Below are 16,660 nucleotides of genomic sequence, written 5' to 3'. Positions count from 1 at the left end.
TTTTCCCCAGATTCCACACTTTTATGATTGGGAAAGAGCTCACCAAGAATCTGAAATAGTGAGATTAGTGTGTAAGGGAAAATTTAATTCCAGAAATATGGGATGTGTGGGAGGAAAACTGGAGGAAGACTATAAAGAGGTGTAAGAAACAATTTGCGTGGAAGCTTATTAAAAGGAGAAGCCAAGATCAAACTTAAGAATCATTAGGAGGAGATATAAAATGGGAAACAATCAAGGAGGAGTATTAAGGAAGAGTCCTCTGGGCTGTGTAATTGCCCACTGGAAAGATATTGTTGGGACCGGAGGTACGGAAAGTAAAAAGAACCTTATTAAATACTGCAATCAATGGTGGCCATTGTATAAGTTAGAAGATGATGCTAAGTGGCCACTTAATGGGTCACTAGATTATAATACTCTATTGCAACTAATGCTCTTTTTAAGGAGAGAAGGAAAATGGGATGAGGTTTCATATGCAGACATGTTTTTCACCCTCCGAAACCATCTGGAGTGGCAAAGGGACTGTGGAATGGTATCCCCACAGGACCCCATGATGCTTGCACTCGAGCAAGAGAACAACAAGGAGCTTAGGGGCAAACTGAGGTGGTGGTGTTCAGCATGTAGTATTGGACAAAGATGTACAAAGACAAATAAAATCCATCAGGTACCAGAACAAGATTTAACTGATTTGTTTAAGCCTCCCCCTCGACCACAGGAACAGGATGCAGACTCGGACAGAACTCTGACACACACACACACCCCCCCCCCGTACAGCAAAGTACCCTTTTCTACTGCTGACCTAGGGGAATGGAAAAAGGTTGCAAAAGATTATAGGAGAGATCCGATAAGTGTAGCTAAGCATTTCCAATTTATTGTAAAACAGCATAACCCTGATTGGAAGGATATACAGTTATTGTTGGCATATGTGACTGAGAGAGAGAAACAGCAGGGAATCTTGCTGAAGATCATTATAAGATTACAGGAGGGGACATTAAGGAATATTTCCCTCTCCAAGACCCAAAGTGGGATGCTAATAGATCTGCACATATGGAAAGATTGCAGGGGTATCAGGAGTGGATTACAAAAGGAATGGAGAGAGCAATCCCCAAAACTATAAATTGTTCAGCTTTATATGCAGTTAAACAGAGCCCTTCCCAGTCTCCATTCTAATTCCTGGATCGACTGAGGGATGTGATGCGCCGCAGCACACCACTGGATCCTGGGTCAGAGGTAGGAATACAACAATTAGTTTCCCTGTTTTGGGGTCAATCTACAGGGGATATAAGGCACAAACTTCAGAAATTACGCCCTACAGAGGGTAGGAATTTAGAAATATTGTTGGATGAAGCATGGAGAGTATTTAGTAACAGAGAAGAAGGATAAAGGCAAGGGCAAAGGAAATTAATGGCTGTTATTCAGGAAGAAAGAGGAAGAGGGCCTAGACGAGACTTGCCCCGACTGGGCAAGGATCAATGTGCTTTGTGTAAGAAATTCGGTCATTGGTAAAAGGAATGCCCAAGGAACAAAGAGGATCAGCGGGCTCAAACAGGAAGAACGGTAGCCCATGTGAAGGGAGATTGACGGGAACCTGGGGAATCTACCCTAGTGGAGCCACTGGTTATAATTAAGCTACGGAAAACACAACAAGAGGTAGAATTTTTGGTAGATACAGGAGCAACATACTTGGTTCTGAATCAAGCTTTGATGCCCCTGGGAGATGATTATGTCATGGTGAAAGGAGCGACTGGCCAAAGTGAAAAGGCATATTTTTGTAAACCTTTAGAATATAAATTAGGAAAACAGTGGGGCATTCATAAATTTTTATTTATGCCCAACTCCCCAAAGGCACTTCTGGGAAGGGACTTGTTGGAACAATTGGGAGCAAAAATTGTATTCAAAAAGGGAGAAATTACTCTGGAGGTAAAAGATCAACAATATATTCAAATATTGAGCCTAACCTTAACCAGTCTACCCCTAGAAGGAAGCATTAACGAGGACATCTTAAACCAAGTGTACCCCGGGGGTATGGGCTACCGATGCACCCGGGAGAGCGAAAAGTGCTCCACCTGTTGAAGTTAGGATACGCCGTCACCACCAGCCAAGAGGTAATAGAATCAGGGGCTCTTCCCATGAACACCTCCGCACAGAAGGCAGAAATAATTGCTCTAACCCGCGCCCTGGAATTGGCCCAGGGCAAAGTTGTGAACATTTATACAGACTCAAAATATGCCTTTGGAGTTGTACACGCACATGGAGCAATTTGGAAGGAGAGAGGACTATTGAGTTCTCAAGGGAAAAATATCAAACACGCAGAAGAAATTCTGAAGTTACTGGAAGCTGTCCAGCTCCCTAAGAAAGTAGCAATTATGCATATTAAGGCACACCAGAAAGTGAGCTCAGATTTGGAAAAAGGGAATGAGCTGGCGGACAGAGAGGCAAAACAAGTGGCCAAAACAAAGGTGAAAATAGAAGGGGCCTTAATTCCTGATAGGCAGATCTCCCTAGAAGGTAAGCCAGAATACACCAAGGAAGATCAGAAGCTCATTACAGATTTAGAAGGGTCATATAATGAAGAGGGGTGGGCTCATACCCCACAGGGAAAGCTCATCGTTCCCTCTTGCTTATTTTGGCATTTGATACGGGAGGAACATAGGAAAAGACATTGGAGAACAGAGGCTCTGTATAATCATTTGGTAAGAGAAATTGTGGCTAGAAATTTATACACCACAGTGAGACAGGTGACACAACAGTGTGATCTTTGCCTCCAGACTAATCCTAAGAATACCCCCAAGCCAGAAACGGGCCAGATTGGAAAAGGCAATGGGCCTGGACAGCAATGGCAAATTGATTTTACAGCACTTCCAAGAAAAGGGGGGTATCGATAATTTATTGGTATTAACTGATACCTTTTCAGGTTGGCCAGAAGCATTCCCAACAAGAACGGCTAAAGCTCGGGAGGTAACTAAAATACTGGTACAAGCGATGATACCACGTTTTGGGGTTCCAGCAACCATATCCTCTGACAGAGGACCACATTTTGTCTCAAAAATAGTACAACAAATTAGCCACCACTTGGGTATAGATTGGCAGCTTCATACTCCATATCACCCCCCGTCGAGTGGTCAAGTGGAAAAAATGAACCACTTAATCAACCAGCAAATTGTGAAATTAAGACAAGAAGCAAATTTGACGTGGCCTCAGTCTCTCCCTTTAGCCCTTCTGCGTATACCAACAAGACCAAGGGCAAAAGAAGGACTGAGCCCCTTTGAAATCCTGTATGGACAACCCTATGGGATACAGAGAGGGGTGTCTGTACAAGCGGGGGATGAAGTTATGACTTCTTACATGGTGGCATTAGGTAAGCAACTTAATAAAATCAGGGAGCATGTGGTAGGGACTCGAGGGAGAGGTTTGGATGGGCCTGTGCATAATATTCAACCAGGAGATTATGTGTATATAAAGTCTCTTACAGAAAAAACTCTGGAGCCGCAGTGGACCATTTCAAGTATTACTTACCTCCTTCACCACAATTAGGATCAAGGAACAGAACGCTTGGATTTATCACACCAGAGTGAAAAAGACACCCAAAACTCCATGGAAAATCCTGATGGACACTTAGTTTTCACACGGTGATATGGGCAACCGTGGGGACAAGGAGCGTAGCATGGGATGGGAACGTGTTCGTTCAACTCAGAAGATAATACTTCATGGGGATTTTCTGAGGTATGGGAAAAACTAACTTCCTGGTTGCCAAATTTAACATGGCTAAAACAACTGTTTGTGCCACCAAATATTTTGAGAGTATGCTAGATAGGGAAACAATGTATTAGAACTACTAGGATTAGATATAGTAAAAGAATTTACTATTTCCTAGAAAAGGGGGGACTGAGACAAGGGGAGTCAAGAGAATCTCAGTAGACATAATAAAGGGGGATGAAAGATGATGTTTAGCGCTTACATTGTTGAAATTAGCTGAGGCAGAGACAGTCCTTGATAAGAAGAGCTGGCCCCAAGAGCTAGCCAATGAGGGAGAGACAGTTCCTGATAGGAAGCAGGAGCTGGCCCCAAGAGCGAGGCAAGACTGGTCTTGCGGCTTGGGTAAGTACCAAGAAACCACTGAGCCTGCGCAAGAAAAGAGGCTACTAGCGGTGACGAAGAGGAGTCATCTATCTTCATCTCTGCGGCCACCAGACGACCACCATAAAGAGGCACTGCGCAAGCGCAGTTGAGAGAAGACTATGGAAATGACCTCTTGGAGCTAATTTTAATATAAAGCGGGGATAGGTCATGCATATGTATAGGTGTATTGTGAATATATAACACCTGACTTTAAAAACTTGAACTGCTGAGTCAGGCACGCATGACTTGGTGAGGCTACCCCCCGTGCTGAATGAACATACCCACTTTACAATCTCACTGATTGTGGAGTCTCTTTCCCACACGTCAGTACATACACGCAAACGCACATGCACCTGCATAGTACGTGCGCAGCTGGCCCACATATGAACGCAGATGGGGAGCGTGACCATTACCAGCAGCCAGCAGCTGGAGTTTCCGTAGCCAACAGCTCACAGGCAGAGAAGCACACCCACATGCCAGCCGGTTGAGGTCGTGTGTATGTGTGCAGGGGGCTGGAAGGAGGAGGCGGGATAGTCTGTGAAGCGGAGGAGCAGGCAAGAGGGCAGTTGGTGACCTGGCAGAGCAGGAGGCAGTCAGGAATGGGACGTGGAGGAGCAGGAGGGAGGCCAGGCTCTGGGCTGGAGGAGCAGGAGGCAGCAGTGTGTGCAGAGCATTGGTGGTATAGTGGTGAGCATAGCTGCCTTCCAAGCAGTTGACCCGGGTTCGATTCCTGGCTAACGCAGACCAACTTTTCTTCTGCCTGGCTCCACAGTGCCTTCCCCATTTAGCAACAGCAGGCTGCAGCGGCTGCTTTGTACCATTCTGAGATTCTCAGGCAGTGTTGAAGCACTTCAGCAGGTGCCTGAAGAACTTTGTTTGGGATTTTCCATGCCTGGGTATCACACTCAAGTTTCAGTGGGGCTCAGGCACTGTGCCACCTGCTCTAGCTTTGGGGCTAGCCCTGCTTTAGGCAGGCATTTGGACTAGTGACCCCCTGAGATGCCTTACAGTCTACCTCCTTCCATGAAGCAACAAGTCCCAGAGAGCTGTGCCCTCCTTCCTCCTCTACATCACAGGCAGTAAGTCAGCCTCTTCCCCGCAGGAATGGGGGCCCACTCATTGCTCTGCACTTGGCACATCTCCTGTCCTTTTGCCTTGACTCTCCAGACCCTTTCCCATACACTGACTCCTTGAGACCAACACAGCGTTCCCCCAGGTGTTGGTGTGGCACAGCCCTCCTTGCCCAGCATTCCCAGCCCCGAGCAGGGAAGAAGGAAGCACCCTTGTTGCCCCAGGAACCTTCCATCAGGCAGCGCTGCAGGCCAAGTGCTTGGCTTGCCATCCCCTGAGGCTCTGGAGGGAATGGAGGAAGTCACGGGAAAGGTAGACGTGTGCCTGGAAACCTTGACAGGACACTGGCGTGCGTAGAGCCGTAGTTCACTGACGGTTCCTTTGGTTGCTCCCCTGAAGGAGTGCCTTGGGCTTTGGGAGATGTGTCAGAAGTGTGCTGCCCCTGTGCTGGGTACTCCAGTTCCATGTGGTACGAAGCGCGTGTAGGAGCTGCGGTCGCCAGTCCACAGCCCTTGGTGGGAGCAAGGCAAGGGTGCTCCCAGGATACAGCTCCCCCTGCAGCAGTGCCAGGAGGAGGCGGGCTGAGGTGGGCTGGCTCTGGCAGCTGCAGGGCACGGACCAGCAGCAGCAGCAGCAGCGGGTCAGGATGGCCAAGTGGTCTAAGGCGTTGCGTTCAGGTTGCAGCCTCCCTGGGAGGCATGGCTTCGAGTCCCACTCCTGACAGGCTCTTCTCTCTGGCTGCCCCCCTTCATGGCTTCTCTCTCTTGGCCTCTCTCTTCAGTGGAGGCTTCTTGCCCCTCTGGGGGCTCTGCTCAGCCTGCTGACCAGGTCTTGCTGCAGTCCCAGCTCCTGTAGAAGGAGAAATGGGCGTACCCATGCTGCCCCACCAGTAGCAGGTGGGTAGGCCTAGAACAGAATCATGGAAGGAGGGGAGCCCCTGGGGAACTCCATTTTCCACTCTCCCCTACAAAAGTCACTTTCTGCATGCCTCTCCTCTCCCCTGCAATGTGGAGCTTTCGGCTTTCTTCAAACATTCACCCACAAAATCCTCTCTCCCTGCTTCCGCTTTCCCCTCCAACAACCCTTCTGGTTGGAGGGCATTTCAGGGAGTCAGAGAGTGCATCCTCCTGCTTCAGGCAGGCTCCCACCAGCTGATCAGTGCTTTGTCCTTTCGGGTCATAAAATACCTTGACGACAGACGTTTCACAGCCTCTCTGGACCCCTGTTCCCATGCTTAGGCACCCTCCGGGTGACCATTTGTGTTTGTGTAGCCAGTCACAAACTGCCTGCTCAACTTCTGACCGTGGCGCTCATCCTCCAGCCATCGCAGTAGCCTCCTGGAGTAGGCACCAGGAGGCTCCTATTAGATCCCCGCTAAGCATTTTCGTCTCCCAGCTGAGCAAGCCTTGGGTCCTCAGCCTCTCCTTACAAGGCCCCTCCACCCCCTGACTATCCTAGGGATCCTCCGCGGAACTTGCTCCAGTTTATCATCAGCTTTCCTTGGTTCCCCAGATAGTCCTTCTTCCCCCGTTTTGGAGATGGGGCAACTTTTCCCTCTCCTTAGTCGTCAGGGAGCTCCTCTGCCCTCTGCTCCCAAAGCTGGAGAGCCCCTGCGATGCGTCCTTCCCTCTTTCAGGCCCAGTGGCACACTCTGTAGGTGGCAATCCAGGATGTGGCATTGACCAGCAGGATTTCAACCCAGAAAGCTTCCCTGAGCTGGCAGTTCCTCACCAGCAAACACGGACAGCACCAGTGGGAAGAGGGACAGGTGGGAGTAAAGGCCCACCAGTAAGAGGCCAACAGGGGCATGGCAGGCTCTCTCCAACACTGCTGACAGGACAGAGGCATCCTCACGCAATCCCACCACAGGTTGCACGAGCACTGGTGGCATTTTTCAGAAGGACCGCAGTCAGGAAGTATGAGCCACAGAAGAGGTCGTCCTGTGCACACAGGAAGAGGAAGAGGAAGAGGGGACATGCACAGGGTGGTATCAGAGCATGCCGGAGCATGTCGGGATTGAGGGAGATGCTGAAGGAGCTGGGATTGTTCATCCTGGAGAATAGACGGTGAGGGGGCTTCTGCTATATTAAGGTAGCTCACTGGCTTGCCAAGGCCTGCCCTGGGCCAGAAATTTCTTGGGAGTGCAGGACACAGGAGTGGCTTGGCCTCCTGCGTGAGCCAGCCTGGCCTGAGCTGCAGCTCCCAGGAGCTGGGGAGCTCTGGGAGATCTCTGGCTGCCCATTGAAGCCTGTAAGGGGGGCAGAAAGTGTCCTCCCCGCAGTGTCCCGCAGGGAGGAGCAGCATCGGAGGCTACAGTGGACGGAACATTTGCCGTGACCTTGGGGAAGCAAACAGTCTGGGGACCATGGCAGCCCCAGCAGGCAGTGCTGCCAGGAAGGAAACCAAGGACAAAATGCCCCGAGCAAGGAAGCTGCCTTGTGGGCACTGGCCCACACAACCCACTGGCCCAGAACCCTTTCTCCCCGAGTGCTGGGTGAGACTAGCAGAGCCCCAGGAAGACCCTCCATTGCTTGGAGAAAAGCTGTCTCAGCCCCAGAAGGGACATCCCTCCTCCTGCAGCGGCACAGCATCTGCATAGGAAAGGGCTGTCCCTTTCCCCATGCTCCAGCCCCTGGAGTGGGGGGTCCCTCCACCTCTTTGCAAGACCTTCAGAGACTGGGCCCTGCTCTTGCTGCTCCCAGGCACTCCTCCCACCCTGCTCGGTCCTGCAGATCCCAGGGATGGATGAGGAAAGCCCTCAGCAATGCTGCTTCTCCGCGACATGCGTTCAGATTTGTGACTCTCTGGAATTTTAACCCTTCTCCAGCGACTAGGTGTTTCTCACAGCCTCTCTGAATGTAACTCGCCATTTGAAATCTTAGGCTTGGGCACGGCAGCCTGGTCTGTCCTGTGGGTTCAGAAGTACCAGCTGCAAGCCCAGTGCTTTGGGCAGTCCAAAGGTACCAGGCGGTTGCGTCCTCAGTGTCCTGGGCTAAGTCTGAGATCTAGTAGAGTGTCCCCGCATGTGTTTCCTCCTGTCTGACTGCTGGGAGGAAGGGCCCTGCTCTCAACACACAGACTCAAACCCTGGCGCAAGGAGGATAGCTTCAGTGCAGCTTCTCCCCACTGTGTGCATGGACCCTTGGCCAGGTGGACCCAGGGCATGTGGGAGAGCTGCCTTGAGCTAATAGTAGAATTCACCTAAGTCTGGACCGGTCTGGAGCAGCCTCAGGAGAGAAAAACCTCATTCTCACTGAGGGAAAGGGCTGCTTTGGGGCAGAAGGGGACAGCGTGTCCTGCAGAAGAGGACCAGGGTCTGAAGTCAGCCAGGACTGTGCCAGCAGAGGAAGGCAGTCCAGCTTGTGCAACCCATAACAAGCTGCCTTGGGTCCTCCTGCTAGCTCTTCTCTCTGATGAACCTCATCCCCTGCCCTCTGTCTTGGTCGCCCCCTTCGGCAAGGTCAGAAGCTTGGCTAGGACCGCAACCAAGAGTAAGGATATGTGGTTAACGGCTGCTTAGCATGAGGTACAAGGTGAGAACAGGACAGGCAATAACTTACAGAGGCAGACTGGGAGGCTGTCCAACATGGGGGTGAAGGGAGGCAGCAGCAGAGACCGCAAGGGGAGACTGGGAGATGGAGAGACTGCCAGGCTCAGCCAGGAGCATGTGGCTCGGCAAGGGTGGCCACAGGGGAAGGACCACACCTGTCCAGGAGGTCCCATGGTGTAATGGTGAGCACTCTGGACTCTGAATCCAGCGATCTGAGTTCAAATCTCAGTGGGACCTTGAGCTTTTGGCTCCCTCAGGGCTTTCCTCAGCATGCTTACACATTTAGCTCTCTTCAACTACCTGAAGGGGGGTTGTAGTGAGGTGGGTGCTGCTCTCTTCTGTCAGGTGGCTGGAGATAGGACGAGAGGAAAGGGCCTCAAGTTTTGAGGCAAGGGAGATTTAGGTTAGATATTAGGAAAAAAATCATTACTAAGAGGGTTGTCACACATTGGAATAGGCTGGCCAGGGAAGTGGTTGAGTCACCGTCCCTGAAGGTATTCAAAAAGCGAGCGGACGGGGTACTCCATAACATGATTTAGTGGGCATGGGTGATGGTTGGACTCGATGATCTTGAAGGTTTCTTCAAACATAAATGATTCTATGATTAGCAGCCTTGCCTTGCTGTCAGGGCAATGGTTTAATGCACTCTCGTCTTCCTTCCTTTCCTGTGCTCCCAGCCCTGGGACTGACACCAGTGCCCCTTCTGCTGCCCTGTGCCCACCAAACCTCTGCAGCTTTCCTGAGCGCTGGACCTCGCCCCCTCTCTGCTCCCTTGGTCTTGAGGGCTGCTCCTGGATGAGGGCATCCAGCAGGGGCTCAGAGAATCACACAACACCTGAGGTGGAGAGCATGCACTCCAAGCCTGGCTCAAAGCAGCCTCAAGTGGAGGAGGCTATTCAGGGCCTTGTCTGCTTGGATGTGGGACACCTCCAAAGATGGAGATGCTACAACACTCCCTGGGCAACCGTTTCCCGTCTTTCATTACCACTGTGTGTGGCAGTACTTGTATTGCCACCCCTGTCCATTGCTTCTGGTGCCATCCATTTCTCTGAGGCTTTTCTGTCTTTCTCTTGCCTGCTTGTTTATTTGTGGTGCTCTGGTATCAGTTCAGGGAGCTCCACCCACAACTGGCAGTGCCCCGTGCATGGGGACAGACTCACGGTCGTGGGAGAGAGCCTTTATCCTGGGGTCGGCTGGGATAGAGTTTACTTTCACAAGGAGCTGGAGGAGGCCCAGACAGGACAGCTCACCCAAACTAGCCAAGAGGGTATTTGATACCGTATGATGTCATGCTCAGTATATAACTGGGGGAGCTGGCGCGGGGGGGGTGAAGGGATCACAGCTCAGAAATGGGCTGAGCGTCAGGTTCTGTGCGGTGAGCAATTGCTTTATATATTCTTTGGACAGCAAGCAGCCGTGTGGTGCTTAGTTGCCAGCTGGGCTTAACCCACGACAACCTTGCAGCTATGTTGGTGAACTGAGCGGGGAGGAGAACAAACGACCACGAGACTCCAGCTGTGCTGCACAAAGTCTTTAATGAGAAGGAGGAAATGCAGTGGCACGGAACAGAGACCGAGAAACACATCTGCTGGGTTCAGGGAGGCACAGAGAATGGCCCATATCCAAGGACAAGCTCCAGGCAAAGCGCTTGCCTTTCCCCATTTCGATCCAGCCGGTGGCAATGCCAGCCCACCAAGAGCAGGCCCTAACTCCGGCACGTTCCCTCCGTCAGCAGGAGGTTCAGCAAAGCAGAAGAGAATGAGCCCTTTCCCGAGGAGCTCAGAGCAAAGCAGAGCCAGAGGAGACACGGCGAGGCCTGTAGTGCAGCGAGGAGCAGCAGGCACAGGTCCCTTCTGCGCGGTGGGATGAGGACACTCAGCCCACCTGCAAGCCGTGGCTACGCTCCTGCTGCTGCAGGATCCCTGTCTTCCTTGGTGCTCCAAAGGGGATGATCTGCTGGCTTCAGCAGTTCAGACGGCAGCGGGTGGGAGGCAGACACAGCCCTGACCCGCCCAGACCGAGGGAGCCCCCAGAAGAGATGGGAACCCCCCCGGCGCTGAGGGAGCTCCCAACAGCAGCTGACAGCGAGGATCCCACGGCTGTGCTCTGAGGGAAAGAGGTGAGGATGGGGCCCGGCAGGGTCACCACCACCGGGGAGGCTTCAATGAACACCGTTGAGTCAGCGCAGCGGGCGACACAGGGCTCACTGCAGCTGCTTGCAAGTGGGGTTGGGCCGGAGGCGCCGCAGGGCGTCGGGAGACAGGGTCTGAAGCAAGACATCTCTCGGCGAGGGAGGCAAAGCTGAAACACAGAGCAGGCAGGGAGCATGAACCTCAATATCAGTCTGTCTGTCTTTTCCTCAGCTCTCTCCGTGGAGACTCTTTGTTTTCAAAACACCCAGTGTGCCGACATTTGCCATGGCCCTCATTGTGCCCTCCGAGTTGCACGGCACAGGAAGGCTGACCCACTTTTGGAATAGGCCCCAGCGCAGTGGCTTTAAAACGCCTGTGGAAAGACTGATCATACCCCATCTCCATTGTTGCTTTGAAGATGGCACTGGACGCCCTTGGCCACTTGGTTAGAGACGGCCTCCTGCAGGTGCACATTCTGGTGGGCAGACCCCCCTGCAGCTGAGCCCCATGGATCCCCTTCTGCTTGAAAGAGCCCTCCTCTTCCCAGCTCTCCCCAGCCACCTCCCCCAAAAGGCAAAGAGATTGCAGCCCTTCAACAGTTGTATGGCAGGGCAAAGCTGAGGCAGCCCAAGTATCAGCCTCAGTAGCCACCAAGACAGCAGTTCAGCTCAGAGAGAGAGATGGAGCGGACTCAGGCTTACCTTGCTCCTCGAGGAAATGGAGGCAAGAGAGGAGGATGCAGAGCCTGGAGCAGCGCAGGCTTTTATGCTGTGTCCCAGAGCCCTGGGGGGGCCACAAACATTCCTTGCTCATGAAGCATCTCAACACCTAGTAGTTGCAGCTTGCTGAGGCCTCTCTGGTGATTAAGCCCTTGCCTCTTTCACCTGAAATGTTTTGCTCCCACTTCATACCACCTAGAGTCATAGAATGAATCATAGAGTCGTTTTATGTGGAATGGAACTTAAAGATCATGTTGTTGGAACTCCACCTGCCATGGGCAGGGATACCTTGCACTAGATTATGTTCCACTAGATCAGGCACTCCAACCTGGCCTTGAACACTTCAGGGATGGGGCATCCACAACTTCTCTGGATGACCTGTTCCAGTGTCTCACCAGCCTCACAGGAAATAATTTCTTCCTAATACCTAATCTAAATCTACCCTCTTCCACTTTAAACCATCACACCTCGTCCTATCACTGCACTCCCTGACCAAGAGTCCCTCCCACCTTTCCTGAAGGTCTCTCAGGAGCCTTCTCTTCTCTAGGCTAATCAACCCCAATGCTCTCAGACTCTCCTCATAGGAGACGTGCTCCAGCCCCCCGATCACCTTTGTGGCCTTCCTCTGGAACCGCTCGAGCAGGTCCATGTCTTTCTAATGCTTTGGGCCGTAGAGCTGAACACAGTGCTCCAGGTACTGTGGAGTAGGGGGGGAAAATCACCTCCCTCGACCTGCTAGCCACATTGCTTTTGATGCAGCCCAGGATACAAATGCTTTTCTGGGCTGCAAGTGTGCATTGCTGGCTCATATTCATCCACCAATAGCCCCAAGTCCTTCTCCACAGGGCTGCCCTCAATCCACTCATTGCCCAGCCTGTATCCATGTTTGGGATTGCCCCAGCCCAGCTGCAGGACCTTGCACTTGGCCCTTTTGAACTTCTTGAGGTTTGCATGGGCCCATGTCTCTAGCCTGTCAAGGTCCCTCTGAATGTCATTCCTTCTCTCTAGAGTATCGACCACATCACCCAGCTTGGTGTCATCCACAAACTTGCTGAGCGTGTGCTCAATCCGACTGTCCATGTCCTGGGCACAGATGTTAAATAATACTGGTCCCAGTACAGACCTGTGAGGGACACCACTCGTCACTGGTCTCCACCAGTGGAGTCAACAATCCATCTGTTGACCGCAGCTCTTTGAGTGCGACCATCCAGCCAATCCTTATCCACCAAGTGGTCCACCTGCCAAATCCATGTCTCTCCATTTTAGAGACAAGGATGTTGTGCAGGACAGTACCAAACGCTTTGCACAAGGAGATGACGTCAGTCGCTCTTCCCTTATCTACCAATGTTGTAACCTCATCGTAGAGGGACACTAAGTTTGTCAGGCACGATTTACCCTTAGTGAAGCCATGTTGGCTGCCGTCAATCACCTCTCTCTTTTCCATGTGCCTTAGCGTAGTTTCCAGGAGGAGCTGCTCCATGGTCTTGCTGGGCACAGGGGTGAGACTGACTCGCCTGCCAATCCATAGGTCTTCCTTTTTTCCCCTTTTAAAAATGTTTCCCCTTTTCCAGTCACTGGGGACTTCACCAGTCTGCCGCGACTTTTCAAATTTGATGGAGAGTGGCTTAGCAACTTCATCTGCTAGTTGCTTCAGGACCCTCGGATGCATCTCACCGGGTCCTGTGGACTTGTGCACATCCTTAGGTGGTCTCAAACCTGATCTTCTCGTACGATGGGTGGTACTTCATTCTCCCAGTCCCTGCCTTTGGATCTGTGAATTGGGTGGCATGGCTAGAACACTTGCTGGTGAAGACCGAGGCAAAAAAGTTGTTGAGTACCTCAGCCTTCTCCATGTCGGTTGTAGCCAGGTCTCCCATTCTGCTCATCATGGGAGGTGTACAGTTTCTTTCATCTTCCTTTGTTGTCTTATGTACCTGAAGAAACCCTTCTTGTTATTTTTCATGTCCCTAGCCAAGTTCAGCTCCAGCTGTACCTTGCACTCCACAAGTGGGCCACCAGGAGAGTGTAGTGAGGGGGCCTGCACTGGTGAGCAGATCCTAGGGTTATGGGGTGAGGTCTGGAGATGGACTTGAAGTCGATACCAGGATTAGGAGTGAAGGCTCCCTCTGGGATTTACAGTGAAAGCTGTGCTGGGACAGACTTTCCCTCCTCTTTCCAGCCCTTCTGCCTGGAAGGGGTTTCCAGTAACTGCCATGAAAGGGAAACTGATTTTTCAGTTGTTACTGATATCTGTTACTAAAACAGTATTACTAAAAGAGTAATACTGTTAGGCATATCCTGCGTAACGGATTCCATTTTTGATGAAGCCGCTGCCAGCTGGGTACAATTCCCAGCCCAGATTGTCTATAGGTACATCTTTCAAATCCTCTCGACTGGAGTATACGTATTCAATGGTAGTCAGGCAATCATGTTCCAGTTGTCCTCCTTCCTGTACACAACTCAGAAAAACTGCAGGATTAATTAAGTTAGTGGTTTTCAAAATCACATCATCTTGTTCCATTAAAATTACCTGGTACTTCATCATTCTGCTCGGGGATAGCCAATGGCCCCCCTTTTGCTCCAACACTGATATCACCATATGTGGCACATATACCACCATCATTCTTCCCAAAGTCAATTTTCGAGCCTCCTGTATTATCATCACAGTGGCTGCAACAGCTCTCAGACAAGCAGGCCAGCCCTTACTTACAAAGTCCAGTCGTTTGCAGAAATATCCAACCGGTCGTTTCCAGCTCCCCATCTTCTGGGTCAGCACTCCCAGTGCAATATGTTGTTTCTCGCTGTCGCACGCCGGTCAGAGACCGGGGCGAGGTTTTGCTCGTATTCTCGGGAACAGAATTAAGACTCAAAACAGGGTCAAGCACCAAGTAACTTTATTTGCCTAACGACAGGTTTGCAAACGCAAAGGAAAGAGAGAGAGAGAGAGAGAGAAAGAAAAGAAAGAAAGAGTTAGTTGCAATAGCTACCACCACGGATCTGCGGTGTCCCGACAGCCCGATTGGTCTTCAAGTCCGGTGGGAGAATGTTCCGTCCAATGTCGGTCGTTTCTGCTCTTTTCTTGGGTTGCCTCATTGTATATTCATTTTTCTTCTAAGAATCGCTTAGCATATTCCAAGAGCTGTTCTGCTTAACCACACCTACCACCCGGCGGTGGTGTGCATGCCCAATACCGTTACTGGGGGGTCTCAAGGATTCTTAGGTGGTCTTTCTTCCAGACCCCGGGTCTGGGTGCATGTGCATGGGTTAGGTTAAAGTTTCTTAGAATTAGTTCCACTTCAGGCTCCTAAGAAGACAGGAAACCTCTGGTCTTGCGGTCCTGACTGTCACTCTGTTGCTATGGCAGTGGTGTCAGTTGGTGGTTTGATGTTCCAGCAATGTTGAGACAAACAACCGACACAGTCTCTTACACTTGTGTTACAAATAACTGGAAGTGTTTGGTCAAATCCGGAAGTCCCAAAGCTGGTGCTGTCATCAGAGCCAATTTTAAATTCTGGAAAGCTCTCCGCTGATCTGGACCCCATTCAAATGGTGGACCTTTAAGAGCTTCATATAATGGTTTAGCTAACAGACCATAGTTCATTATCCATAGCTGACACCACCCAGCCATTCCCCAAAAGGTTCTCAATTCATGGGTATTTCTCAGCTCCGGGATACTGCAAATTGCTTCTTTGTGGTCTGTTCCCAACTGTCTTTGCCCTTGTGAGATTTCAAAACCCAGGTATATCACAGTCTGTTTTGCTATCTGGGCCTTAGTTCTAGAGACTTTGTATCCGCTTAGCCCCCAAAAGTTTAAAAGATCATTTGTTACCTTTATACATGCTGGTCTTTCTTCTGTTGCTATCGGTATGTCATCTACGTACTGTAGGAGTAAATGTCCAGGTTTGGGACCATCGTGTTTCCACATCTCAAGTTCTTTTGCTAATTGGCTTCCAAAAATTGTTGGACTATTCTTGAATCCTTGCGGCAACCTCGTCCATGTCAATTGTGGTTTTCATCCTGTTTGTGGATTTTCCCACTCGAAAGCAAACAATTTTTGACTTTCTTCTTCCAGGGGTATACAAAAGAAAGCATCTTTCAAATCAAGCACTGTAAACCACTGATTACTCTCTCTTAAGGCTGTTAAGAGCGTATGTGGATTGGCCACCACAGGATGTATGTCTTTCATTATCTGATTTATAGCCTTTAAACCTTGAACTAGTCTATATTCTCCTGACGTTTTTTTCACCGGTAAGATTGGAGTATTATATTCAGATTCACGCTCCTCCAAATTTCCCTAGTCCACAAATTTATCAATTAATTTATTGATTCCCAATCTAGCCTCAGGCTTAACTGGATATTGTTTTAGTCTTACTGGCTTCACATTTTCCTTCAATTCCACCTTTACAGGATGTGCCTGCCGTCTTAGATTTTCCAGGTATCTCTGTGTTCCAAACTATAGGTATCACAGCAGCATCAACTTCCTGTGGCATCTCCTGAATTTTGACCTTCTCCTGTATCATCAATATTTCTCCTGGCTTTGATTCTGGTATTTTTAAAAGAATGTCTCCTCCCTCAAAAACTACCCGTGCATTTAATTTGGATAACAGATCTCAACCCAACAAGGGTGTCGGACATTCTGGCACATACAAAAATTCAGGTGTAATTGCCTTATTTCCAAATTTTAAATCTCGGGGTTGAAGGAATGGTCTATTTTCCTGTTTCCCAGTGGCTCCAATTATGTTAGCTGCTTTATTTCCCAATTGCCCTTTATAAGTGTTCAAAACAGAAGATACTGCTCCCGTATCTACTGAAAATTCAACTTTACCATTTCCCAGCTTAATTGTAAGCAGAGGCGCAGCTGGGTTCCCCTCCAGTCTCCTTCATTCATCCAGAGACATCATTTTTGCAGCTTCTTGCTGACTTGTTTTCAGTTTAGGGCAATCCTTTTTCCAATGTCCATCCTCCCTGCAGTATGCACACTGATTCATCCCTAGAGGTGCATTTGGTTGCCAGTCACCACAATTTCTAAAACCTCCTCTTCCTCTAGCTTGTCCTCTTCCTCTTCTGCATTC

The 16,660-nt window shown here is 50.3% G+C and overlaps 2 non-coding genes across 2 annotated transcripts; both read left to right on the top strand.

Annotated features, from left to right (window-relative positions):
* The first annotated feature begins 4,786 nt into the window (after positions 1-4,786).
* Positions 4,787-4,858, top strand: TRNAG-UCC (transfer RNA glycine (anticodon UCC)). Its single transcript has one exon. It is a non-coding gene; the product is annotated as a tRNA-Gly (tRNA).
* Positions 4,859-8,902: 4,044 nt separating this feature from the next.
* TRNAQ-CUG (transfer RNA glutamine (anticodon CUG)) lies at positions 8,903-8,974 on the top strand. The gene has a single exon. It is a non-coding gene; the product is annotated as a tRNA-Gln (tRNA).
* The last annotated feature ends 7,686 nt before the right edge of the window (positions 8,975-16,660 follow it).

Source organism: Buteo buteo, chromosome 13 (genome assembly GCF_964188355.1).
Source record: "Buteo buteo chromosome 13, bButBut1.hap1.1, whole genome shotgun sequence".
NCBI lineage: Eukaryota > Metazoa > Chordata > Aves > Accipitriformes > Accipitridae > Buteo > Buteo buteo.
The sequence above is the reverse complement of the archived record's forward strand: the minus strand, read 5'-3'. Positions and strand labels throughout refer to the sequence as shown.